The following is a 26,281-nucleotide window of genomic DNA, read 5'->3' on the forward strand; positions in this document are numbered from 1 at the left end:
AATATGAATGAGCCAATTCTGTGACTCCTGAGGTAGACAAACTCAAGTAGAATTGAACTGTTCTCGGGAAGCATGCTGAAATGCCTCTGAAGAGAAATGTGATCAAATCTCTTCCTTCCTGTTAGTGACTCCTGTCATCAGAGGCACGTTATAACCAGTCTGCTCTGGTCATCCCAGGTTCTGTTGACAGGACCCCAAGAACCTCAACAGGCATTTTGTTGTCATGGGGTTAAGATTCACAGTTCATAAAACTAAGGGTTGAGATTAATGATGGAGTGAGATCTCAAGGACCAGAAGAGAGAGAAATATAGGACAGAATCTAACAAGGTCAGGTAAAGGAAGAGAGAGAGCCAGCAAACACTTGAAATTCAGAGCCAACTCCAGTCTAGAAAATACATATAAGCATTCCACTTCCCCTTAATCAGGAATCCATGAAAAATCATGACCAACAGGATGAGGTTATTCAGGCCTTTGCCCAAGGACACAGCTCCAAGGACATCTACTCCCAAAGTTAGCAGGTGCTCAGTGTGTAAGTGTCCTTAGATTAAGATCTTCCAGGAGTTCCCATTGTGGCTGAGGGATTAAAAACTCAACTAGTATCCATGGGGACACTGGTTCAGTCCCTGACCTCACTCAGCGGGTTAAGGATCTGGCATTGCCATGAACTGTGGCATAGGTCGCAGACACAGCTCAGATCTCATGTTGCTGTGGTTGTGGCATAGGCCAGCAGCTGTAGCTCTGATTTGACCCCTAGCCCGGAAATGTCTGTGCCACGGTGCGCCCCGCCCCCAAGAAACAAAAAGATGTTCCATTGGGCAGCGGATATACTGAAGATGGTGGCAACAGTCTAGGGTAAATTAGATTAACTGTTCCTGTGCACCCCCAGCCCCCATGATCAGCACTGTCTTCCTTCCCCAGCAGCAAAGAGGAGCTGTTCAGGTTTTGCTGGATGAAAAGGAATGGCAATTGCTCGGTTGTAAAATGGACAATCCCATGCTCTAAGCCACCCCAGCCACAACACTTTGTCCAATGACCATGATCACACAGAGGGAAACTCTAAAAGCTGATGGAAGATGCGACAGTGATCTTTAGAGACATAATGAAGCAGTGACCTACCAGAGATGAATTTCTGTCATCCAATAAATAGCCTTTGACTACTTCAGCTATTATGTAGCAAGAAACTGAATGCAGCAGCAGATAAAGAGAATTCAACTCTTTTTTTTTTTTTTTTCTTTTTCGTCTTTTGTCTTTTGTCTCGTTGTTGTTGTTGCTATTTCTTGGGCCGCTCCCGCGGCATATGGAGATTCCCAGGCTAGGGGTTGAATCGGAGCTGTAGCCACTGGTCTACGCCAGAGCCACAGCAACGGGGGATCCGAGCCGCGTCTGCAACCTACACCACAGCTCACGGCAACGCCGGATCGTTAACCCACTGAGCAAGGGCAGGGACCGAACCCGCAACCTCATGGTTCCTAGTCGGATTCGTTAACCACTGCGCCACGATGGGAACTCCTCAACTCTTTTTTAATTAAGCCAGACACCAAAGAGATTTGCAAAAATACAAAGCAATGCCACTCTTTTCACTACTGTTTTTCTGCTGTTTTGGAAAACATTTGCATTAACATGTAAGGATTTATTCTTTGAAATAAAATAATTTAGAAATATTTCTGTTTTAGTTTCTAACAGTAAATATTGCTGTAACCTATGTAAACAAATGTTTGGGGTCTTGAAGAATTTCTACTGTACATAATTGCTTCCTGAAACCATGTGTTCCTGCAGTCTCCAGATGTACAGAAAGCATGTCCATGCAGCTCTCATGAAGGGATAATCTGGAAGCTCGCATTTGACCTCTATGGACCTTGCCTATGCACATCCCCCCACTCCCAAGGCCGTGGAAGCTCCCGGGCCAGGGACTGAACCTGTGCCACAGAAGTGACTCAAGCTGCTGCAGTGACAATGCCAGATCCTTATCCCACTGCTTCACAAGGGAACTCTTGTCTATGCATATCTTTTTCCCATTGATCCTGTTTGTATCCTTTGCTGTCATAAACTTTAGCCAGAATACAAAAATAGAGAAAAGGAACAAATCCACAAGTCTTTGAAAAGATCAACAAAAAAATGATAACACTTTTGCTAGACTGTCCAAGACAGGACTCAAATTATTAAAATCAGGGATAAGGACTTTACTACCCAACCTTACATTAAAAAAACTGAGTTCCCACTGTGGCTCAGCAAGAGGCTGATGAGTTTGTTCCCTGGTTTTGCTCAGTGGGTTAAGGATCTGGCATTGCTGGGAGCTGTGGTGTAGGTCACAGACAGCACAGACCTGGCATTGCTGTGGCTGTGTGGTAGGCTGGAAGCTGTAGCTCTAACTTGACCCCTAATCTGGGAACTTCCATTCGGTGCAGATATGGCCCTCAAAAGCAAAAAAAAAAGAAAAGATACTGGAGTTCCCGCTGTAGTGCAGTGGGTTAAGTATCTGACTGCAGTGACTCAGGTGGCTGTGGAAGCAAGGGTTTGTTCCCTGCCCAGTGCAGTGGGTTAAAGGATCTGGCGTTGCAGCAGTTGTGGCAGTAGGTCACAGCTGTGGTTCAGATTCTATCACTGGCCCAGGAATTTCCACATCTTGTGGGTTCAGGCATTAAAAAAAAAAAAAGTTACTGAAGTTCCTACTGAGACACCAAGGGATCAGCAGCATCCTGGCCCAGTGGTTAAGGATCCAGCATTGCCACAGTCGTAGCTTGGGCTGCCAAGTAACAGCTGGGCTCATATCTGATCCCTGGCTTGACAACTCCATATGCAGTGGGGCAGCCAAAAACAAACAAAAAATACTGTGAGAGATATGATGAACAACTCTATGCTAATATATTCGATCATGTGGATGAAATGGACAACCCCCTGTGATACAGTAATTTATAGTAAGAAATGTTATTTGGTGTTCATCCCCACTTCTGGCACAGAGCTCCTAAAACCGCTGGATTTTCCTGAGTGGTGAGGAGTGATTTTCCCAAGCAGCGAGTGATAAAGGTGTCTTCTGTTATGTCAATGAGGTGACTTTCATTAAGTGAACGAGGTAATAGGGGCTGGATGCAGAGGAGAACCTACCAGAGGATTTTCAGTACCACTCCCACCCTTCCCTCCCCCACCAGGATTAGGAGAGGAGTTGGAGGATGAATCAATAGCCAATGGCAAAGGTTTCATCAATCGTAACTGTAAAAAGGTCTCCATAAAAAACCCAAAAGGACAGGGTTGGTGAACACATGATTTGGGGAGACACACCTTCTGACATACCACCCCCTACACATCTCTTCCATCTGGCTGATGATTCCTACTGTATTAAAAAAAAAAAAAAAAGAGGAGGAGTTCCCATCATGGCTCAGTGGTTAACAAACCCAACTAATATCCATGAGGTTGTGGGTTCGATCCCTGGCCTCGCTCAGTGGGTTAAGGATTCAGTGTTGCCGTGAGCTGTGGTGTAGGTCACAGACGAGGCTCAGATCCAGCATGGCTGTGGCTGTGGCGTAGGCCGGCGGCTACAGCTCCAATTAGACCCCTAGCCTGGGAGCCGCCATACGCCGCAGGCGCAGCCCTAAAAAGACAAAAGACAAAAAAAAAAAGCAAACAAAAAAAACAAGTAGTTCTCATCGTGGCTCAGTGGTTAATGAACCCGACTAGCATCCTTGAGGACTCGGGTTTGATCCCTGGCCTTGCTCAGTGGGTTGAGGATCTAACATTGCCGTGAGCTGTGGTGTAGGTTGCAGACATGGCTTGGATCCTAAGTTGCTGTGGCTGTGGTGTAGACCAGTGACTACAGCTCCAATTCGACCCCTAGCCTTGGAACCTCCATGTGCCGCAGGTGCAGCCCTAAAAAGACAAAAAAAAAAAAAAAAAAAAAAAAAAAACAAAACCAAAAAGACTAACCAGGCCCTAGGTTGCAGCCACATGCCCCCAGGATATAACAAACCAGGATTTAACTATAGTTTCAACATCTCCCAGGAATTACATTTCTGGAATTTCCTGCTGTACACTAGTGAGGTAACCTTGCCTGAAACAATACTTTCTTTTCTTTTGCGAGTAACCTCCTTGTTTCTATAAAAGCCTGCCATTTTGCACCTCTCCCCTGGAGCTCCTATTTACTAGATGGGATGCTCCTCAACTCAGGAACTATTGAATAAAACCAGTTAGGTATTCAAATTTACTTGAATACTATGCAACAACAGCTTGTGCAATAAACAAGTACTCTAGTGAATAGTAAAATGTTTCCGAGTTCTGCAAGCAGCTCTGGCAAATTAACTGAACAGAGGAAAGGGTCTTGGAAACCTCTCATCCATCAGCTGATCAAAAGTACAGGTAACATAAAAAACAAAAAACCAAAAGTACAGGTAACAACCTTGACTTGAGATGGGTCTCTGAATTGCAAGGAGTGGGTGCTGGGAACCTCCAATCTGTACCCAGTCAGAAGCACTGATGACAATGTGGGCTTGTGTGTCTGGAGTAGGGGGTGAGGCAATTTATGGGACTGAGACCTCAATCTGAGGAATCTGATGCCATTTCCAGGTAGACAGTGTCGAACTGAGTTGAACTAAAGGACACCCAACTTGCGTCCCCAGAGAACTGCTTGTTGGTGCTGTGAGGAATAAACTTCCTCCCTCACATACAGTGGAAATGGAAGCAGAAACCAAAAGGACAAACTGACCAAAACTGACTCAAGAAGATAGAGGAAATCTGAGGAGACCTATAAAGAGACTGAATTAGTGATGAAAAAAGAACCCAAGAAGAAATGGTTAGATTCAGATGGCTTTCCGGTGATTCATACCAAGAATTTAAAGATTTAAAAACCCATTCCAAACACCCTTCTGAAACCTAAACAAAGGGAATACTTCCCAAATCAATTTTAAGGCAAGGTAACCTTAATAGCAAGAGCTGGAAAAAAAAAAAAAAAAAAAAATCACAATAAAACTATGGACCAACATAGAGGCAAAAATCCTCAACAAAATCCTAGCTAACCAAATACAACAGTATATAAAAATAATTATATGCCATGACCAAGTACCAGCTGGGACTTATCCCAGAAATGCAAGACTGATTTTTTTTTTTTAGGTCAAACCAATGTTATATAATACATCAATATAAGGACACAATCTCAAGCAGAGGTAACAAAAGCATTTACTACGACTGAAATCATATGAATCCTAAAATCCAACACCCTTTCAAATAAAAACTCTAAAAGTAGAAACAGGAGAACTTCTGCAAGTTGACAAATGGTACCTACAAAAACTCTACAGCTTTAAAGACTGAATGTTTTCCCTTGACTAGATCAGGAACAAATCAAGAATTATCTGCTCTATTTATTCAACACTGAGAGGTTCTAGTCATGGAAACCGTCAAAAGAAGTAAAACGCATCCAGACTGGAAATTAAGAAGTAAAATTGAGAGTTCCCATCTTGGTGTAGGAGAAACAAATCCGACTAGGAACCATGAGGTTGCGAGTTCGATCCCTGGCCTTGCTCAGTGGGTTAAGGATAAGGTGTTGCTGTGAACTGCGGTTGTAGGTCACAGACGCGACTCAGATCTGGCATTGCTGTGGCTCTGGTGTAGACCCCTAGCCTGGGAACCTCCATATGCTGCAGATGCAGCCCTAAAATAAAGGACAAAAGACAAAAAAAAAAAAAAAAAAAGGAAGTAAAACTGAAAAACTGACTAGAAAACCTGACTAGTATCCATGAGGATGCGGTTTCAATCCCAGGCCTCGCTCTGTGAGGTTTAGGATTTGGGGTTGCCATGAGCTGAGGCTGCAGACAGATCAGATCTGGCATGGCTGTGGCGCAGGCTGACGGCTGCAGTTCCAATTCAGCCCCTAGCCTGGGAACTAAGACATGCAGTGGGTGTAGCCCTTTAACAACAACAACAAATCCCAGTTGCTAACAGACATGTACACAGGCCAATGAAATTCATTATAGACTTTTGGTAGAGCAACTGGACAAAAGGTATGTTCTGTGCAAGTTGAAGGTGACTGGCTATATACTTGAGAGATATTAGAGTCACCCAATGAAGGGAGGTGGCCTGAGAATGAAGCTTATGCTGAAGACGACAGCAGAACTCAAAGATAGTGTCTCAAGCCTTTAAAACTTTCTTTCAGATTCAAATGCTGGATCCAGCCAAACCTGAAAGGTTAAGCTACATGAATTCAAGTTATGTGATCCAATAAATTCTCCCTGGGGCTTAAAAAACAATCATTTGCTTGTGATTTTTTATTTCTTAAAACCTAAGTGGGAGTTCCCGTCGTGGCTCAGTGGTTAACAAATCCGACTAGGAACCATGAGGTTGTGGATTCGATCCTTGGCCTTGCTCAGTGGGTTGTCATGAGCTGTGGTGTAGGTTGCAGACTCGGCTTGGATCCCAAGTTGCTGTGGCTGTGGTGTAGGCCAGTGGCTACAGCTTCGATTCGACCCCTATCCCGGGAACCTCCATATACCTTGGGACTGGCCCAAGAATTGGCAAAAAGACAAAAAATAAAATAAAATCTAAGTGGACAATATAATTTCTTTTAACACTTTGCAATTTTAACCACAAATTAAAATTTTATTTACAAATGAAGTCTTGTAATTTAATACATCTCAAGAGAATCTTAGTGACTGTCATTAAATCTTTGCAATCATCATAGAAGTATGAACAAAAATCTCACTCCAGACATTTACCTCAGCAGGCCAGCCTCCAAAGTTGTTCTTCCACTTACAAGCACACTTAGGATATCAAGGATAGACACTACATAGCTGCCTCCCAAGAGCATTTAGAACTCTTCAAAAGTCCAGAAGATTACTTCTTTTTTCCTTTTCTAGAGCTGCACCTGTGGCATATGGAGGTTCCCAGGCTAGGGGTCTAATCAGAGCTGTAGCCACCAGCCTACGCCAGAGCCACAGCAACGCAGGATCTGAGCCGCATCTGCGACCTACACCACAACGCTGGATCCTTAACCCACTGAGCAAGGCCAGGGATCGAACGCTTGGTTCCTAGTTGGATTCACTGAGCTAGGACCGGAACTCCTCAGATTACTTCTTTACAAGGCTTATTACAAAGTAAAATTTAACTTACATTTCTATATACTGGGTTGTTCATTGTCTCATTAGCTCAAGTTGAGTCCGATTCAGAGTATGCCAATGGTGGGAGCCAAGGGGTAAAGGGGAGGGTGGAGAAAGCCTGATTTAAATGGGGGGGAAAAATCTTGAAATTTATAAATACCTTTTTAAAACTTGAGTTGAGATCAATTCCCTAAACACTTAGGCTCCTACTGTGTCCAAGACATTACACTTACCATGTACCAGGAGCTCTTCCAAGTGTGTTACATCTATGAAACTCATTAATTTATCACAACAATCCTATGAGGTAGTGTTGGAGACCTCAACACTTTCTGCTGCTGAACTCTGCAGAAAGCAATCTTGTTGTGTGGCAAAGCCAGAAAAGCCATGTATGCAAACGTAACAAGAGTTCTCAAGTACAGTGTCTCCTTCAAAGACGATAAGATTAACCATGTGATTCTATAAACAGCTGCACTACCTCCTAAGGGTATGCACCAGTAACTTCCTCGCTAGTAGTTCAGTAAGTGATAGCTTTGTTTTGCACTCTAGTCTCAGTCACCTTCCCTAATACAAGTCATGGGGGCGCTAAACTCTAGCACCCTTGTTCTGCTGAACAGAGTGCCCCCTGGTACACCACTTTCTAACTGTAAGAGTCTTGTGTGTTTTGTCATAAAGTGCAGTCCCTCTTTGAGGATCTCCGCCTGGAGCACAAGGTAAGTGTTAGGTGGTAAATGTAGATTGGAAAAGAACTAAAATGTTATTAGTTCTTTTGTTTGATGGCCTTGGAACAAAAATAATCTCATGGAGAAACTGTTCAACTTCCCTGTTTCTCACTCCATCACAAACCTGTGCTAAAAACAGAAACTATCCCTTTTCCTAATTAACTCACTTCTCCCTAAGCAGCAGGGTGCCTGAGTTCTCCCTGCTCCTTTTTCCCACTCTATTGGTAGATAAATCTACTTCAGATCTCATTGCTCCAGTCTCTGCCTCCTTCTTCCCCACCGTTCTAACAGTAGGCACTACTGCTGCCCCCATTTCACAGATGAGAAAATTGAGGAAGAACGTAAAGAATTTCCCCAAGATTGCATAGATGGCAAGTGGTAGAGGCAAGACCTGAAATTTAGCAGTCTGATTGCAGGAAGCAGGGTGTTAATCATTACAGAAGGTTTCCTAACACTACTTGTAGTTTATAGGATGGAAACCCTGGAAATGATCACTCTGGCCTTATGTAATATCTACCTGGAATTTTTTTTTTTTTTTTTTTTTTTTTTTTTGGTCTCTTTAGGGCCCACCCAGGGCATATGGAGGTTCCCAGGCTAGGGGTCTAATTGGAGCTGCAGCTGCCAACCTACACCAACCAGAGCAACACAGGATCTGAGCCCCTGCATCTGAGACCTACACCACAGCTCAAGGCAATGCTGGATCTTCAATCCACTGAGTGAGGCCAGGGATTGAATCCACAACCTCCTAATTCCTAGTCAGATTGTTTCCGCTGCCCCACAACGGAAACTGGTATTTTATGTAATGGTTCTCTTCTCCCAGAGATGTGCTCTGTGCTGCCTTCCCTCAACCCAATGTGCCACAAACAATTTAAAAAATAAAATAAGCAGCAGACCACATAGAAAACAATCTTAAGCAAACCTCTTCCTCAGTAACTTAGACCAACCACCTCATCATCATCTCCCATTCCTTATCTTGTAAAGATCAACAATTCCCCCCTGCTACGCCAACATTACTTCTCAAGCTTTGTGAAACTCACTGTATCCTGTAATTGAACATTTAACCAATGCTGATCCAATTTAATTAATAATTTTGTTTCATAACAGATACATTAGAATAAACTTCTCAGAGATGGCACACTTACCTTTAAATAGTTACTCCTTCATTATTTTGTATATTCCCATTTCCTTCCAAACATGTCAGTACCTGCATACAGTGTTTACTTCTTTGGTCCTAGGGACAGCAAGAAACATTTTATATAACTGTAGTTTAATATAAAACTTACACTTTATTTATATAAAACTCACTTAAACTTACAATAAAAAATACACGCTAAAAGTTTTACCGTGTATTTTTATTAGCGATGGGACAGTACTGTGCAAAACTGTGTTCCTTAAAGCTGTACCAAAAGCACACTAAGTTTACTGATTTTTTTTCTAAAAGGGTAAAGTAACAAAGAAACCAGGTCTGCCCTAAAATACCTTCACTTTTTAAGTGAGAATTTATGTGCGCTCCTCCTGGCCCATTATTATCCTATTATTTATTCTAAAACACTTTTCTTCATTGGATTAGTAAATGAGAATCCGGCCGCACTGGGAAAAAAACCCAAAAACAAAAAGTAACTAATTCATAAATGTTCACATCCAATAAAACTTCAATTGATTTACAATGAACAGGTGAATCAGGGAAAATCCGCAAACAAGCCCTGCGACCCGCCTATTAAAATGCACGCAGGCTCATTCACATCACCTGCAAGTTTCTTTATTTCGAAAGTAGGCACTTAGAGTATTACAAATAAATTGTTTTCACTGAAACGATTCCCTGAAAGCCTGCTGCTGAACTCGGGTCCCTAAGGACATCTGCTTCGGCAATTCCAGTCCCTGGAGAACATTTAAAATCCGTGCGCATTTATGCATTTAAAAATGCCTCGAGGAACTAACTTCCTCAGGAGCAGAAAGCATCCCCGGCATAATCGCGTTCGCGGGCCACTTGGAGACGTAACCTGAGCAATTCAGTTTTAGGAGGTTCAGGATAATGGGGGGCGGGGAGTAAAGGATCATTCGAGAAACACATACAAAACAAAAAATTTCTTTCCAAGCCGGAGACAGGAAACAATTAAAAACATCAGCTACTCTCACATCCACCAGCCTGACCAATCATCTTGGAGTTTAAGAAAATGCGTCCTCGCGGTCGCCACCCGCTACCTCTACCATGAGGAGTAAGGTGATCCACAGAAAACACCCGGCGAGGCGCCGCCCTCCCGGTCGCGCTCGGCGTCCTCTACTGCTCCGAGGCCGCCCGCGCCGCGGGAGGGCAGCGGGCCGCGGCCGGCGGGCCAGCCGAGCTCTGGGCGGTGGCCAGAGGGGCGCGCGAGCCGCGGGCCGAGGCCCAAGTCTCCCCCGCCACCACCAGCCCCGACTGCTACCCAGTCCCCGCCGCAGAACAAAAGCGCTCCCCGCCGCGCGCCCAGCCCCCGCCCCTGGGCACTTCGGCCCCCGGAGCCCCGCGCCCGGCCGAGGACCAGAGAATAGGAACGAGTGGCGGCCGGGAACCAGGTCTCTCACTTACCGATGGGCGCATAAACCAGCCAGAGCGAGCTGGGAGGACGCGTCTGCGGAGCGGCCCTGGAGTTTAAGTCAACTCGGGTCCGCCTCCAGGGGCGTGTCGAGCTGGAGGCCGGGCTCCCGGAACAGCTGGACTCCGCCCTGTGCGCAAAGGCAGCTGAGAGACCCGGTCCCCCGCGCAGCGCTGTGGTCCTAGTGCCACTCAGATGAAGTAGAGTCCGGGCCATCCCGGCTCACCAGTCATCTCCCGAGCTTGCAAAACATGTTCACGTTATCTGACGAAGAAAACTTCTCCAGCAGTGGCCCTCCGCCTTTAGCTTGCATTAGAATCTCGCGAAGGACTTGTTAAAAGGGTACTGAAGAGCATCACCAGCAAAACTGCCAATTCAGTAATTCTAACTCCGCGCTGAAAATGTATGTTTCTAACAAGGGAGATCATCCATTAATGCAAAGGACCCTTCTGAAAAAAAGGTAATAGGCTCTTTTTCTAGGAGGATTTTGATAGGAGAAAGTTGTGAAAATGAAGGGAAACCTCACCAAAATGAAGTTGGGAGGCCAGAAGAGGGAGCTCTCATGCAGTAAGTATCTCTCCATGTTAATTATAGAAAAAATTATAGGAAATTATAGGAAAAATTGTCAATTATAAGTCCAAACAGGAAAAGATGTACCCTTGGATCTCATTCAAGAAATAGAGCACTGGAGTTCCCGTCGTGGCTCAGTGGTTAAGGAATCCTCTAGGAACCATAAGGTTGGGTTCAATCCCTGGCCTTGCTCAGTGGGTTAAGGATCGCGCGTTGCTGTGAGCTGTGGTGTAGGCTGCAGACACGGCTCTGATCCCGAGTTGCAGTGGCTCTGGCGTAGGCTGGCAGCTACAGCTCCAATTAGACCCGGAGTCTTGGAACCTCCATATGCCACAGGTGCGGCCCTAGAAAAGGCAAAAATACCAAAAAAAAAAAAAAAAAAGAAGAAGAATAGACTACTGATACTAGAATCCAGGTTCTCATTCATGAAGTCAAAGAATGAACTTGGAGAACACACAGGCAAACAAAAGTCTTCATTACAGGAAGGCAGACAGCTCCCAGCACAGACACTGGGAAGGGGAGGAAGAGTTACCATCCTCTGATTTTCTTTTGTTGTTGTTGTTGTTGATAAATTTACTTATTTATTTTAATGATTTTTTTTCCATTATAGTTGGTTTACAAGTGTTCTGTCAATTTTCTACTGTACAGAAAGTCACCCAGTCAGACATATATATATATGTGTGTGTGTGTGTGTGTATATACATTCTTTTTCTCACGTTATCCTCCATCATGCTCTATCACAACTGACTAGATGTAGTTTCCAGGGCTATACAGCAGGATCTCCTTGTTTATCCATTCCAAATGCAATAGTTTGCATCTATTAACACCAGATTCCCAGTCCATCCCACTCCCTCCCACTTGGCAACCATAAGTCTGTTCTCCAAGTCATGAGTTTCTTTTCTGTGGAAAGGTTCCTTTGTGCTGTATACTAGATTCCAGATGTAAGTGATATCAAATGGTTTTTGTCTTTCTCTTTCTGACTTTACTAAGTATGAGAGTCTCTAGTTCCATCCACACTGTTGCAAATGGCATTATTTTGTTCTTTTTTACAGCTGAGTAGTATTCTATTATATATGTATGTATCTCACATCATCTTAATCCGTTCATCTGTCAGTGAACATATAGGTTGTTTCCATGTCTTGGCTATTGTGAATAGGGCTGCAATGAACATACACGTGCACATGTCTTTTTCAAGGAAAGCTTTGCCCAGAGTGGGATTGCTGGGTCATTATGGTAGTTCTATATTTACCATCCTCCAATTTTCTAAGGACGTTTTATCTCTTAAAAGTTGGGTACTTAAAAATGAATAAAAAGTAATTTCTTCCTGATTCCCAAGAATATCCCTAAAGGCAGCATAAATAAAGATTTGAAACTGGAAAAAAAAAAAAGAAAGAAAAAAGACAGGGGTACCAATGTGGGTCCTGGATATCAGTCCTTCTCCCTGTTGGCCTTGCCCAGCACCTGTATCAATCGGGCCTTGTCCAATAGGGGCTTAGGGTTAGGGTATGCTTGGTAAGTTTTATGGTCCTTTTGTTCTTTTCCCTAGACTTAGACTTGCTATTCTTTACATTCTTTTGCTAACAGCCAAAGGTATAGGTCAGAGGTTAATGTCCATCTTGAAGTAAAACAGATGTACTTTCAATAGTTAATCTTCCAACGAGCAAGGCCTGCTTGTCTAGATTTGTTTTTACAAACCTTAAACCATGGACATTAATCAGGGACTATATCAAAGCCCATGTTCCTACACTAACTACCTGAATTCTTATTCTGCTTCACTACCACAGCAACTCAGCCAGTGAAAAAGTGTCATCACCCTCACTTTTCACTAATGCACTTTTCCTTCAAAAGAACTCCTTCCAAATTCTTCCTTTTTCTCCGTAAAATAACTTTCCTTTGTTTGTTGGATTTGCCTGTGGCTTTTGCTATAGCTTACTTGACATGAATTGCATTTCATTACCAAGTCCAAACTCATACCACTTGCTGCCTGACAGGCCAATAATTAAGAGAGATGAGCCATTCAGAGATGGAATGATGACTTTATTCAGAAAGGCAGCAGAGAAGATGGCAGATCAGTGTCCTAAAGAACTATCTTACCCAAATTAGAATTCAGACTTTTTTTATACTAAAAGGGGTGGAGGTGTGGCTGACTTCTTTGGGCAGGCCAGACCCCCTGAGGAGATACGATAAACCTTTGTTTTTGCAGCTATTCAAGTAGGTTTGGTATTCCTGTAAACCTCCCAAACAAACATCATTCTCTTCTGCAACTTTTTAATCTCTGTAAGAATGAAAATTGTTATGGCTTTAAAGGTCAAGCCTGGGAGCTAGAGCCTTGAAAAAGGGCAGTTATGTATATTTCAGACTATAGGCAACATTTTTTTTACTGATTAATGAGGTGAAGTTACAGAGTCAGCATGACTAAGCCTTAACAGAAAACAAAGGTTATAACTAAAGGAATAGATCCAATATGGAGTAAGATTTGTTCTCTGTTACAGTGCCTCTGCTATTCCTGAATAAACTCATTTTTTGCAGGTAAAATAACTGACTTCTATTTTGAAAGTCAACAAAGTAAACAAGGGAATGCAATCTGAATGAATAAGAATGAAAAAGGGCAGAGGTTGGTTAGTTCTTGCAGTATGGAGGGCAGGGTATTCCTTTGCCCTCTTGAAGTTCAGATCATGGCTTGGCCACACTAGACATACAACTTTGGGAAAATCACTTAACCTGTCTCCTCTCAGTTTTTTCAACTGTAAAGTGAGAAACACTAACTCATAGGATTATTAGATGGTTGCATGATTTAATATACAATTAAAAGCAGTTCCTGGAATATTGCGGGGGGCGGGGGTGGCTCTTGGCTCAGATAAGGGATTTTCCAGAGCCTAAGCCACACAGGTCAGCAAATAGAAATGAACCAAGGAAAAGTGGGGCTTTGTTGCAAGAAAGTCTGACTGGACCCCACTTCTATACAGCCTAAGAAAGCCTTAATGCTCAATAAGATTTAATTCCCAGGAAGCTACAACTCTATTTGAGATGAAGTTGCTGATCTCTCTGCCATGTATCCTTGCCCACATTTGTGCTGACTTTCTTCTGTCTCCTACAGGCAAAAGCTTGTCTTATTTTCCAGAAGTGTGGTCTTTACACCAGTCCTAAAGTACAATTGACAGGTGTCAATACAGCAGCCCTTGAAGGGTCACCAGCAAGGAGACTCACAAGGGGAGGACACAATCTCTAGGACCTAAAAGTTGTTTAATCATGGGCTGGACTTTAATCATGCCTTCTCTTTAAGATATTTATAACTCAACATGCCAAAGAATGCTGTTACCCTGAAGTAAGAGTTTTAACTAGAGAAACAACCCTCTACCCCTACCCTCCACCCCCGAAAAGGCAGCTAAGTGCCTGTCAGCAACTTTGATCGCCACCTACTACCTTCTTGTAATCTTCCAGCAACTACGTGCCTTATATCTTTGCTAGCAGCCCTGCTAATGGTGCTCCAAGCATTGCTTATCAGTTTCGCTTTGTAATCTTGCTTGCTCAGCTTCTTAGGCGGGAACTCTGTCTGCTCAGGGAAGGGGGAAGGCCAGGATTGCTTGCCTGGGAAAACCTTAAGACCTGGAATTCTGTATTGTATAAAAGCTACCCAGAACAAAGACCTGGTGCTCAGATTCTGGAAGCAGCTCCTCTGAGCCCTCAATGGTGCTGAATAAACCTTGCTATTCCACATCTCTGAGTGCCCCTTTGTCTGTTTCCGCTGCAACAGTCCAACTTGCCTGGCTGGACAAAGACCTCCCCAAAAGATTAGATTTTTCTATGCTATGTCCCCATCATAAATTGCAGATCTTCTCCCTGTGTTTTACAGCATTGAAAAGCAAAGTTACTTTGAATATTGAGATTTTATACAATTTTTCAAGAGCATAATTTAGTTCAAGACTTGTTAACTCCTGAACTTATAAAACATGTTTTAGAAAAGTGCATGATGTCACTGGTATATCTATAGTAAGAAATTTGTGCAAAAGATGCTTATTATTCATGTAAGAGGTAAATGAGGTCATTGGTTTTCTTCTTCTTTCCTTGGTTGTCCTCTATATTCTGCTTTTCCTTCCTGTTAGGAATATTTAGGGAGGTACCAGGTCACTTAACTGGAGAATATGTTCCCAAGCCTCCCTTGCAGCTAAGTATTGCCACATTTCAGTTCTCGTAATGACATATAAGCAAAAATGTTGCTTGTACTTTCTGCCTAAGGGAATGCCTTCCACTGAAATTGCTTGCTCTCTATTTGCTTGGATTGGAAATAGAAATGGCAGTAACCCAATTTCAACCTTAGGAAGGAGAACTATTCCTGAAGGCAGAAATTCTTTTCCTTTCTTGTGCTATAAATCCCTCTGGCAGTTTGGTGGAGCCAATAGACCCCTTGTTAGAATCATGTTTTAGAATGCTTAAAATATGGGGGAAAAAATGTAATTGTAATGTATACATGTAAGGATAACCTGACCCCCTTGCTGTACAGTGGGAAAATAAAAAAAATTTAAAAAAAAAAAGAATGCTTAAAATAAAATACATAACAGAGTTCCCTTGTGATGCAGTGGGTTAAGGATCTGGCATTGTCACTGCAGCAGTCCCTGGCCTGGGAACTTCCCACATGTGATGGCCAAAAAAAAAAACCCCAAAACAAAACAAAAAAATAAAAATACATGATTACAAAGGAAATTAATTCAATACTAGTTATCAGTTATCAAATCATTTTTTTAAATATGTGGTGTGTTTATTAACAAAATAAGATCTAGCAGCAGATTTAATCACAACTGTGATTTTGAAAGTGATAGACATGATACTTGAAGATTATCTGCATTCGGAGATCCTGGTGGCTCAGCAGTTTAAGGATTCAGCATTGTCATTGCTGTGGTATGGTTCAGTTCCTGGCTCTGGAACTTTTGCATGCCATTGGTGCAGCCAAAAAACTTTTGTAGAAAAAAATTTTTTTTTTTTTTTGTCTTTTGTCCTTTTAGGGCCGCACCTGTGGCATATAGAAGTTCCCAGGCTAGGGGTCCAATCAGAGCCACAGCTGCTGGCCTACACCACAGCCACAGCAATGCTGGATCCCTAATGCACAGAGCAAGGCCAGGGATTGAACCTGCAACCTCATGGTTCCTAGTCAGATTCATTTCTGCTGCGCCATGACGGGAACTCCCGGAAAAAAAAACATTTTTTAAAAAATTCTAATGATGTAAGAATACCTGTGGTTTTTATGGTTAAAAAATTATTATAAATACTTCTATATTTCTGTGGCTTTGCTGCCAACATTTATTATTGAAGGAAATAGTATATTTCAATAAAATGTTAATGAAAATAGAGTTAATTGTTTGGCCATTCAAATTCATGGTATTCTTGAAATCAGATATGGTAGGCTTAAGTTTGGTTGCTGTGACCTTCACCTCCTGGTGTTATTCAATGGTTATGTTACTTGCATACAAAAGGGACTTGACAGATATAAGTAAAGTCACTAATCAGCTGACTTAAAATGAGCAGATTAGCATAAATCATCTGGGTGGGACACCCCAGCATAATCGTAAGAACCTTAAAACCCAGAAAAGGAGGATAGGAGAGGAAGGCAGAGATGCGGCACGGCATGTGGGGAAATCTGAAATTGAAAGCGTAAGAACAGCTCAACTCACTTTTGCTGACTTAAATACAGAGGGGACTACAGAGAAAGCATGAGAAGGAAATAAAATTTGCCAACAACCTGAATGAGATTGGACATGAAACTCTGTGAGCTAAGTAGGTGTTGTTTAACCAGCTCAGTTTGTGATAATTTGTCGTGTCAGCAACAGAAAACCAACATAAGGGACTCCAGGGTATAAATAACCCCTGCTCCTTTGTTTAAGGCGCAAAACATAAGGAAATTAGGTCCTGAAAGTTTTGTAAAGAAGAGCTCTTCAACAACTGAGACCAGCTGGACTATTAATAACAGAGCAATAAATTGCTATCTTTCATAAGTTAATAAAGCTCTGCTTATGAAACAGTATTTTTTTATGTCAAGTGTGGAACAAGGAAAGGCCCAGAACCAAGTCTTGAAAAACTCCAGTGTTTAATGGTGACGGAAGATACACCTTAAAGAAATGTGGGAAGAGCCAGAAAGAGAGAAGAAAAACTAGGAGAATGATATCACCCAGGCAGAGAAGGAGAGCCATTCACATGCGTGAAAAACGTCAGCCCTGTTAAAGATCAAGTAAGAATAAACTGCAAAATACCCTTTGAATTTGACCAGATGGGTAAGCCCGAGCCTGGAAACAAACACGAAGGACCAAGAACAGGCAAAACAATCCTGAAGAAGAATAGTTAAAGGACTTCCACAAACTGATTTAAAGACTTAGTATACAGAGAACTCTACCCAATATTCTATGATAATCTAGGTGGGAAGAGAATCTGAAAGAGAATGGATATGTGTACACGTATAACTGAATCACTTTTTCGTATAGCGGAAATGATCACAACACTGTAAATCAACTGTACTAAAATAAAACTTTGAAAAAGGAAAAAAAGACTTAATATATTATAATCAACAAGTGTAGTATTAGTGTAAGGATAAACCACTAGCTCCCCCTAATCCATGGGCACTTCAGTATTTTCCTCCATGCTCATTTAACTATGTGTTAATATACACACAGAGTGATTTTACTCTCCATTTTATTAAATAGAATATGATTCACACTTCTCTGATTCTTACTTTAGTCAACGAGCCTTAGCAATCCCTCCACGTCACAGTAATAGCTCTAAGTCGTTTTAATAATTACTTAAAATTCATTGCTATCCTTGTGAAACTGGCTTTGTTTTCGATTTTTGCCACTTGTGAACAATCGGTAAGTATTGGAAGGATTCCCAGGAGGAAAATCGTAGGTTAAACTGTAATTTCAACATAACCACTATTGCCAGATTACTTCCTTTTAAGACTATAACAATGTTCAGTAATGCCAAGAAATTTATCCTTTCTCATTGACAATAAGTATTTACTTCTTAATCTGTGTAAAGTGATCTTATTGTTGTGTTTATCTGAGCATTTAAAAGGATCTGGTGAGTTGAATTACCATCTGGAAACCAAAATTCAAGGTCAATTTGGAAAACTAAGAACAAAAAGTGAGAAGGTAGCCACAAAATTTACCGATCAGAAAAGGAAATAGCCCAGCAATTCACATGCTGAAAGCTTTGAGTCTTGGAGACTGCTACTAACTTGTCAATTCATTCTTTTCTGATTCATGGTTAAGGGGGATAAATTCTGCCACTACAGGCAACCGGTTTTTAAGGACTGAACTTTAGCCCAGTTGTGTCCGGTCTTTTCATTCTCAGAGGTGATATCCAAGGTGATATTGAAGATTGTGAGAGACTGAAGGACAGAGAATCTTCCACAGTGGTCTTCTCATGGGACAGTGGTCCTTGTCCCTGCAACAGTTCCTCCTCACCCCTTTTTGCACTTGACCATAGCCCTTACCTATCACCCCCATTCCTCTTGACAAACAATGGCTACCGATTCACAAGAATTATTCCTCTCCTTCCCAAGGAACCATCTTCGGCCATCAGTTCCCCAAGTTAGCCAACTTCGATGGACCTCTCTTGCTAAGACGACATTCTTTCACAAGTTAGGCGGCTCATACCCAGCATTCTCCAATAAAGATTTGTGCTAATAGTGTTTTGGCCCATTTTCTTAAATTGTAGTGCTTCAATTCCAATCAGGATGGGACTCTCTGCTGCTTGGCCCCCAACTACGTGAAAGAGAACAACACACCCGAGACTCCTTTTCACATCCCCTCAAGTTGCAAGTACTGGATGGTTGAGTGAACCCTACTCCTGACCTGCTGTCTGTGTTGAAGAGCTACCTAGACCTTTATTCTTTTTATTGTCTGTGGTGCAATCCTCTTGATTTCATTTGTTTTCACCATCTGGGTTCTCATAGGTGAATTGGGCTCATATGGTCCAAGACATTTTCCTGGCCCACTTATTCATGTTTGTTCTTATCATTTGAATATGGGCTCAGAGTTGTGGGGAAAAATAACACTAAATGTTAGAAGCTCTGTCATTGTACAAGTACAGGTGTGATAAATCCATTGAGTAATGAAAAATAAATAATGAAAGAAAGAAAGAAAGAAAGTAAGCAAGCAAGCTCTGGCAGAATCTTACCAAGAACATTTTAGAACTTGAGGGGTTATTCTGGGGAAACTGAGACATAAATAATATAATCCATTTCCTTGCCATTTTAGACACAAATGGTTGGAAGATTCCAACATTTCAATAATCTACATTTTAGTTTTTTATTTTGTTGCTTTTTAGGGCCACACTCGTGGCATATGGAAGTTTCTAGGCTAAGGGTCAAATCGGAGCTGCAGCTGCCAGCCTACACCACAGCCACAGCAACTCAGAAGCTGAGCCAAGTCTGCAACCTACACCAAGCTCATGGAAACACTGGATCTCCAACCCACTGCACAAGGCCAGGGATCGAACGCGCATCCTCATGGATAGTAGTCAGATTCGTTTCCACTGCGCCAAAATGGGAACTCCCAATAATCCTTATTTTCAAATGGGACTGTTAGCGAGACAGTAGTAAGGAAGGAATGGGGTAAAACAAGACTATATCACATCATTCAGAAGTTGAGTATCGGGCAGAAATAGTAACACACCCAGGACAAGCTTAATAACCAGAGTGTGAATTCCAGAACCTTTCTGTGTTCTCTTTACTGATGACTAGGGGAAAGGTAACCTATGGTTTCCTAGGTCTTAATGTGGAAACAAATAATAGGTCTCAGTAATCAATGATTTCAAAAAGAACAAAGAAGGTGGGAACAAATAGAAAAGATAATAAGTCTATCACAAAGACTCTCAGTTCTCTTTCAAAGGTAAAGATCAGCCTGAAGCACATTCTTGTGCTGTTTTACAGGATCCAAACCACCTGGAGCCCTCAACCACCAGACTAAGTGGAGCCTAAGGATTGATGATACTGACCCTTGTGACTTCACTTAATTAGGTGCCTGGATCTCATCAACCCAGAATATCCTTTGCCTCATTTTAATGCTAAAATCTCCGCCCCAAGGGCAGGGCTTGTTTTGAGCATGCAAAGTCTATTCCAGCCTGTTATCACACTGTTCATCTAGAACATCTCTGCAGGGAAGATCATACTTGCCCATTTGAGAATATGCATGTGCCCTTAGCTTAACACTGCCCTGAACTTGTTCAGAACAGTGCTTTGAGAACTCTCTCCCTGTCTCCTTACTTGTCACAAGTTATAAATTCTTCTGCTTTGTTGGAAAGTACTTGACACTTCAGTTGCTATGCAGTCCAAGCAGTGGACCTATTTGTTACGTTTATTGAGGAAGGAACGCACAAGGTGGAGTCGATAAAGCAAGAGAAATATATTAAGGCATCTGGAACAAATGGGTTGAGCTCAAGATGATATCAGCCCAGACTGTGAAGAGGAGTTCTGCTTATAAGGGGCTGGTGGTGGGAAAAATGTGACAGAAACAATGTACCAAGGAGGGACGTAGCAAAGGAGTAAACGTCTCCTCTCTGTGTCTCATGTCCAAATATGTGTTGCAGCCACCCTGCCAAGGGCAAGGAGTGACGCAAGCAGGCAGAGTAGTTAAGCCTTAGTAATGCATGCTTCACAAGCGACCTTCCATATGTCCTTGTCTGCGCTGCTCAACCGGAACAACCACATCAGCTGTCCCCTTAGAACCTATCGCTGTTGAGCCAGACAACAGCATGAAGAGCCCTCCAAAGGAAAAATAATGGGAGTTCCCACTGTGGCGCAGTGGGTTAATGATCAGGCTCTTCTCTGGCATTGCAGGTTCATTCCCTGGCCCTGGTGCAATGGGTTAAAGATCCAATTCCAGAGTTCCTGTTGTGGTGCAGCGGAAATGAATCCAACTAGTATCCATGAGGATGAGGGTTTGATCCCTGGCCTCACTCAGTGGTTCCGGGATCCAGATTGCCTGAGCTGTGGTGTAGGTCACAGACACGACTTGGAGCCCGAGTTGCTGTGGCTGTGGCATAGGCTGGCAGCTACAGTTCCAGTGTGGCTCAGATTCTCTCCCTGGCCCAGGAACTTCCACATGCCATGAGTGTGGCCAAAAAAGGAAAAAAAGAAAGAATAATTATAAAATTCCTGCCATAATGACCACCTCAGGAAAGGCGAATAAAAATATGGAGGATCTTGGAGTTCCTCAGTGGCCCAGCAGGTTAAGGATCCAGTGTTGTCACTGTTGTGGCTCAGATCACAGCTGTGACGTGGGTTCAGTCCCTGGCCAGGAACTTCCATATGCCAAGGGCAGGTATGTTCCCCCCCGCGCCCCAGTGTGGAGTAGCTAACAATCCAACCTTAAAATTTCCTAACCCTAGATTGACTTTCCTCCTTAACCCCTGTACCTTGGTCTCTTCCTCCCTCTCATTTTTTTTTTTTTTTTTTTTTTTTTTTTTGGTCTTTTCTAGGGCCGCACCTGCTGCATATGGAGGTTCCCAGGCTAGGGGTCTAATCTGTAGTCGAAGGCCTACTCCAAGAGCCTACTCCAAGGCCTACTGCAAGAGCAACTCAGGATCCGAGCCATGTCTGCTACCTACACCACAGCTCACAGCAAAACCAGATCTTTAACCCATTGAATAAGGCCAGGGATCAAACCCGTAACCTCATGGTTCCTAGTCAGATTAATTAACCACTGAGCCACGACGGGAACTCTCTTCCTCTCTCTCATTCTGCTCTTCCTCTTCTTTCCTAGATCCTCTTCCCTTCACTCCATTACTCCTTTTTTCTTCTTTTTCTTCTTTTTTTTTTGGCCGCCCCGAGGTATATGGAGTTCCCAGGCCAAGGATCAGATCTGAGCCGCAATTTTGAACTATGCTGCAGCTGCAGCAACATTAAGTGCTGGTCTGGGGATTGACCCTGCCACCTGGTGCTGCAGAGATGCCACCAATCCCATTGCACCACAGCAGGAACTCCCCATTGCTCCTTCTTAAACTAAACAATGTACCCCTTTCACTAAACAATGTCCTTCATAATGTCTTATAACATAGGTAAAGATGATGACCAAGCACCTGACATTTTAGCTTCAAACTTTGGTCAAGATCAGATTTGCATGATGTAGTTAAGAACTTTCTAAATCCTTCTAAAAGGGAAATTCATTGAAGAATTTACAGTCATTTTAGAAATTTATAGTATGGCATCTCTGACTTCTATCAATTACTTCATCCCTTTATGAGACCCAGAGATAGGAAAACTCTTATATAATGTGGAGTCTTCTGTTATGCTCTCCAGATAGAAAGTCTTCAAGAATTGATTACCTATATTTGCACATTAGGAACATAACTTCTCAAAGGATAAACTCCAATTTTCAGACCAAAGTGCATTATGTTGGTCATAACATCATCACACAAAATGGGAAATCTTTTCAGAGAATGGAAGCACTTCATAACTTTACCTGGCTAATTACTGAAGCATAACTTAGAAGAGTTCTTGACTCATGGGATATTGTAGACATTGGATTCCTGACTTTCTGTACTGGCTGCCCCTTTGTATGATCTTAACTAGCTGACACACCTGAATCCTTGCCCTAAATAGATCTGCTATCCTTGGACTCCCTAATTTATCCTAAACCTTTCTTTCTATTTCCATACAGAAAATCAGGACAAGAGTTTCTGTAGTGGCTCAGTGGAAGTGAACCTGACTAGCATCCCTGAGGATGTGCATCCCATCCCTAGCCTCCCTCAGTGGGTTAAACATCGGGGTTGCCGTGAGCTCTGGTGTAGGTTGAAGATGAGGGTTGGATCCCATATTGCTGTGGCTGTGTCATAGGCCAGTGCTATAGCTCCAATTCAACCCCTAGCTTGGGAACCTCCATATGCTGCAGGGGCGGCCCTAAAAAGACCAAAAAAAAAAAAAAAAAAAAAAAGGTTAGAATGCTAAATGCTGTGGTGGGTCTTTTCCTCTAAGTTTTCATTTTCAGACTAAAGTAGGCAGGATCAGGAGTTCCTATCGTGGCACAGTGGAAACAAATCCAACTAGGAACCATGAGGTTTCGGGTTCGATCCCTGGCCTCAGTTAGTGGGTTGAGGATCTGCCATTGCTGCTAGCTGTGATGTAGGTTGTAGTTGTGGTGTAGGCCTGCAGCTGTAGCTCCAATTAGACCCCTAGCCTGGAAACCTCCGTATGCTAAGGGTGCAGCCCTAAAAAAGCAAAAATAAATAAATAAATAAATAATAAAGTTGACAGGATCATAAATGATACAAGTAGTATGATGTCTTTGGAATGTGTTAACTGAAGTTCAAACTACCTTTCTCAGAACTTCTTTCCTGGCATGATTCTTAAGTTACGGTTGGCCACAGGAGAATTACAGGCATGTTTGGGAAGGCCTAAGCAAAGAAGCTCTTGGTTTTTTAGATTGAAAGTCAGTATATAGTGTGTCAGGCATTGTCTTAGTGAGTACATATTGTCATCCGTCTGCTAACATGCCTTGTGGGGGTACAGTAGCACCCAATCCATAGCTCCTCAAGCACACCCCATATCTCCTCCTTCAGCTTTTCCTAGTCCTGGGCCAAATGCTTGGGTAATTCCATGGCAAAGGGTACCAACTTCTCCTGCAGTTCACTCCACAGCATGGTTTAGCCTTGTGGTTTCAAGTTTATTCTTATGGATTCTAATTTTTTTTAATTAATTTTTTTTCTTTTTGCTATTTTTTGGGCCGCTCCCGCGGCATATGGAGGTTCCCAGGCTAGGGGTCGAATTGGAGCTGTAGCCCCTGGCCTCCACCACAGCCACAGCAACGTGGGATCTGAGCCAAATCTGCAACCCATACCACAGCTCATGGCAACGTCAGATCCTTAACCCACTGAGCAAGGCCAGGGATGGAACCTGAAACCTCATGGTTCCTAGTCGGATTTGTTAACCACTGAGCCACATTGGGAACTCCCCTTCCTTATGGATTCTAGTTCTTGCTTTTCCCTACTTTGCACCCAGCTTCCCTGATTAGCAGCCTGGATGACTTCAAGCCCTATACAATACAGAGGTAATAGCCTTGCATTGACTTCTCAACCAGCTACCATAACTGTCTAAGGTCTAACACCTATAATAAATTCTTTAATAAATTATTCATGGTATTTCTGCTTCTATCATCAAAACTCTGCCTGATATAAGGAGTCAGTACTGCTATGAAATAAATATCTTCTAAAGAGGAACATAAAATTTTACTTGCAGCATTCATCATTTGCCATGTGCCAGACATCTTGCTAAGTGTGCCTTATCTCTTTTGATCTTTATAACGCTATTTTAAAGGTGAAGAAATTGAGCTCAAAAAGATTAATAAATTTGCCCCAGAGCACACTGCTAGAATATGAGAGTTTCTGTTCATAACTGCTGTCATCCTGCCTCCCCAAAGAGCATAAACTCTGCACAACAATGAATTCTGTGTACAGAATGTTGCTTTTTTTGTTTTTTTTTTTTTAACGCCATAGGTATTTTTACTATACTCTCTCTTTCTTTTTTGGCTGTGCCCACGGTATTCAGAAGTTCCCAGCCCAGGAATCGAATCCAAGCCACAGCAGTAACAACAACAGATCCTTAATCCACTGCCCTACTAGGGAACTCCAACTTTATTCATTTCTCTTTTGTGAAACAGAATAAAGGAAACTTCATTTAAAATGGAGTTAAGAGACCAGAATGGGGAGCCCTCAAGCATGACCACTTGTCTTCAGTTACAGACTCCAACAGGAAGCATCAATTACAGACCTCAACAGGAAGATTTCTTCTTGCCCAGCAACAAGCTCAGCCAATGGGAAAAGCTGGGCCACCCTGACTTTTGTTCCACTTTTGTTCAAAACCACCCCTCCCAACTTCCTCTTCTCTTTATAGTAACTTTCCTCTCCTTTGCTAATTGGTCTTGCCTATGGTTTTTGCTATAGCTTGCTTGTCTCTAATTGCAATCTTTCTGCTATCGCTGAATAAACCTATTCTGCTGGTAAAATAACTGGTTGTGTTATTTTGTAGGACAGTCATTTGAAAGGGATCAGGATATGCCACCCCAATATGCCATGTTGGCATAAGGATTATTTTGAACTGAAAGCATTAAGAATCACCTCCACCCTCACCCCAACTGGGAGAGAAGAGTGGTTCTCATCAAAGACAGGGAGCCTACACCAAGATGAATTTGCAGGAGTTCTCATTGTGGCTCAGCAGTAATGAACCTGACTAGTATCCACGAGGACATGGGTTTGATCCCTGGCCCTGCTCAGTTGGTTAAGGATCTGGTGTTGCCGGGAGCTGTAGTGTAGCTTGGATCCTGCGTTGCTGTGGTTGTGGCATAGGCCAACAGCTGCATCTCTGATTCAACCCCTAGCCTGGAAACTTCCATGTGCCATGGGTACCGCCCTAAAAAGACGAATTTGCATAAACAAAATCTTGCTAAAATAGCCCTTATTTTCTATTAGTTTCACTTCCCTACAATTTTTTTTTTCCCTTGAAGCTCAACCCCCCTTTTTTGGTTGAAAGGGCATATAAGCTCTGCCTCATTGAGTTTCACTTCTTTTCTGTGAACCCCTCTGCACATTTAAAAAATGTGCCTTCTCCTGTTAATCTGTTTTTTGTTAGTTTAATTAGTACATTTCCAGGCAATAAATCTAAGGTAAAGTTTTTCCTTTCTAAGTTAAAATGGATTTTTTCCCAAATAAACCATCTGAAGAATTTGTTTAACACAGTACAGAAATGTTTTTTCTCTTCCTTTTTTTTTTTTTTTTTTTCTTTTATTTGACCACACCCAAGGCATGTGGATCAAACCTTCACCACAGCAGTGACCTGGGACACTGCAGTGACAATGCAGTATCCTTAACCCGCTCTACCACAAGAGAACTACAGGATTTTTTTTTTCCCCTAGTCAAAACTTAAAGGAGTTCCCGTCATGGCACAGTGGTTAACAAGAATCCGACTGGGAGCCATGAGGTTGCTGGTTCGATCCCTGGCCTTGCTCAGTGGGTTAAGGATCTGGCATAGCCTTGAGCTGTGGTGTAGGTCGCAGATGCAGCTTGGATCCCGCCGTTGCTGTGGCTCTGGTGTAGGCTGGTGGCTACAGCTCCGATTAGACCCCTAGCCTGGGAACCTCCATCTGTCGCGGGAAGCGGACCTAGAAAAGGCAAAAAGATAAAAACAAAACAAAGCAAAACAAAAACAAAAAAATTTACAGAAGACCTACTATCTATGTAATTCAATCACAGATTAAAGTGTGAACTTGCCCTCCTTCACTTTTTATTTTTATTTTTTGTCTTTTCTAGGGCCGCTCCCTGAGCATATGGAGGTTCTCAGGCTAGGGGTCTAATTGGAGCTGTAGCT

The 26,281-nt window shown here is 42.6% G+C and overlaps 1 protein-coding gene and 1 long non-coding RNA gene across 5 annotated transcripts in view; one reads left to right on the plus strand and one right to left on the minus strand.

Moving 5' to 3' along the window:
• Nucleotides 1–10,501, minus strand: part of KIAA1551 (KIAA1551 ortholog) — a 36,037-nt gene extending 25,536 nt beyond the window's left edge. For 2 of the 4 annotated variants that reach the window (XM_005664007.3, XM_005664006.3), the window contains exons 1-2: nt 10,362–10,500; nt 8,938–9,026 (exon numbers count right to left, since the gene is read on the minus strand). The gene's annotated coding sequence lies outside the window, so the exon portion shown is untranslated. 4 annotated transcript variants of the gene reach the window in all.
• Nucleotides 10,534–24,923, plus strand: LOC100511509. Its single transcript, XR_001308761.2, has 3 exons — nt 10,534–10,935; nt 19,856–19,942; nt 24,579–24,923. It is a non-coding gene; the product is annotated as an uncharacterized LOC100511509 (long non-coding RNA).

The sequence above is a fragment of the Sus scrofa genome, chromosome 5, assembly GCF_000003025.6.
Source record: "Sus scrofa isolate TJ Tabasco breed Duroc chromosome 5, Sscrofa11.1, whole genome shotgun sequence".
In the NCBI taxonomy this organism is placed as follows: domain Eukaryota; kingdom Metazoa; phylum Chordata; class Mammalia; order Artiodactyla; family Suidae; genus Sus; species Sus scrofa.